Source organism: Sinocyclocheilus rhinocerous, unplaced genomic scaffold, assembly GCF_001515625.1.
Source record: "Sinocyclocheilus rhinocerous isolate Xijiao unplaced genomic scaffold, SAMN03320098_v1.1 scaffold3890, whole genome shotgun sequence".
Classification (NCBI taxonomy): domain Eukaryota; kingdom Metazoa; phylum Chordata; class Actinopteri; order Cypriniformes; family Cyprinidae; genus Sinocyclocheilus; species Sinocyclocheilus rhinocerous.
Window position 1 is genome coordinate 49,315 of NW_015649730.1, and position 2,238 is coordinate 51,552.

The 2,238-nt window shown below is 38.6% G+C and overlaps 1 protein-coding gene across 4 annotated transcripts in view; it reads left to right on the forward strand.

Moving 5' to 3' along the window:
* LOC107710966 (neuronal cell adhesion molecule-like) overlaps positions 1-2,238 on the forward strand; it is a 94,525-nt gene that overhangs the window by 46,246 nt on the left and 46,041 nt on the right. The gene's annotated exons all lie outside the window — the stretch shown is intronic.

Genomic DNA, 2,238 nt, shown 5'->3' on the forward strand with positions numbered 1-2,238 from the left:
ATATATATATATATTGCATTTTAAATTTTTAAATTTTTATGCAATCGGCACTTTTATCTAAAGCTTGATTTAAATACCTGACTTTATTCTCTTATTTTGCATGTTTACTTTAATTCTTCTGTTTTTTTCTGTTTGAGAAGCTCTGTTAAGATGCCATATAGAATAAAGTTAAGGATTATTATTATTATTATTATTATTATATTAAAGCAACTTGCATTGCATTCAGGGTGCAATTTATAAATTTTTTTATTATTGATTTATTGATTTATTTTTTAGTTCATGCATTCCCTGGGAATCAAACCCATAATGTTTAAACTACAGGAATGCCCCTTGTTTATTACTTTCAAGTAATGAATAAAATACACACACACACGCGCGCTGCTGTAGCGTGTGCTGAACTGTGAGGATTGTGCTGCTGCTCATGAGAGCAGGAAATGTTTAACCTCCACTGAGTCAAAGACAAAAGCTTGATCTAATCCTGCTGTGAAGGGAGGGACGCTCGGCCGGGACACTGGAGCTGGAGCTCAGTCACTCCTGATGCTGCTGAGGAACAGACCGGTGCTTCTGACTGCTGGAGTATTACTGTGTGTGCACAGCATCCATCAAAGTCTGTCTTCGTCACTCTTGTTACCTTTGGATGAAAGCACCTGCTAAATACATGAATGTGAGTCTGTTAGAGATGTTGGGTTTATGACTTGCACTGAACTCTGGATGATTTCATGCTTTAGTGATGTTTTGAACTGGAGTTGTCCTCCTACAGTTGAGTGCAGAAGTTTGCAAGATGTTTATCATTTCAAAAAGAGAGAAATCGTAAATATTGCTCTGAGTTGTTTATCTCTTGTGTTTTTACATGCGTTAACTGAACTGATCCTGCTGAGAAGTTTCCGTCCTCTGGTTCTTCTGATGGGATGTGTGTATCGTCCTGGTTGTTCATGAGTCTGTTTGTCCTGTGAGTAGTGAAGCTTCAGGAAAATCGCACATTGTTTGTTTTTCCGGCATCTTCTGCACAACAGTGAGGGTGTGATGTTGAGATCCGTCTGTTCACTCATGCACAACTATTACAAAAGCTGCTCAAAACGGAAATGCATGCCATTAAGAACTGAGCATATGGAAACTTATGAACAGCATGATCGGTGCAAATGATTGTTTTGTTGTGTGGGAACTATTAAACGTCTCTTTATTCTCAGGCAGGACTAAAGGAAAACCTGCTGCTTTATCTCTAGTGTTTGTGTAATTCTGAAAGAGCTTTATAGAAAAGCTGTACCTGTATGTACCGTATGTGTGCCTTCATTAGAGCTCATAGATTGACAGTGTTGAGGTAACGCATTACGGGTAACACGAGTTACGTAATCAGATTACTTTTTTCAAGTAACTAGTAATGCATGACTTTTTAATTTACAAGGAAATATCTTTTTCAGACTTTGTTTCTCATGTACTGACTGGCAGCTCTCCTGTCCTCATGTTGAGAGAATCAGGAGTGAGTGCAGAGACGCTGTGTGAACATGATGATCCTGTAGATCTATAGACTAAATGAACATGCATTCACTCATCTCACTGCACAAAAACAGATTCAGTATTCTTCAAAATCAGTAAAAACAGTCAAATGGGAACTCAGAATATGACGCAAACCTGCAATAATTAAATATGTTAACACAAATACCCGTTATGTATTTAATTGCATTTTATTAATCAATTTCTTTGCTGCTGACCTTAGATGATCCAATTCAACCATACTACGATATTAATGAGCAAAAATGACTGCAGATAAACATAACATTTGTGTTTCGTTTTCTTATTGCTGAAGAGAGAAAAATGAGCCCACATGAGAAAAGAAGAAAGAAGAAGTTGCTTTTTAGGGAGTAACGCAATATTGTAATGCATGACTTTTAAAAGTAAGTCTCCGCAGCACTGTAGACTGACTCCTGCATCATCTCATCGTCTCTGATTCCAGCTGTATCTGCTCCAGAGGATCTGACACGTGTTTTTCTGATCTGACCTGTGTTTCTGCTCGTCTGTCAGTGGTTTGACGCTCTGCACATCTGGACGCTGACGGAACAGAAGCAGATCTTCTCTGGTGAGCATCTGCTGCTTTATTACTGTGATCATCTGAGTTCATGTGAGGTTTCTCTGTCGTATCTCTGTAGCATTGCAGACTTGTGGTTATCTGACGCTGTTTGTGTCTGATGTTTCCTGATCAGTCAGTAACTGGGAAGCCCTTCAGATCAATACATTCCAGTC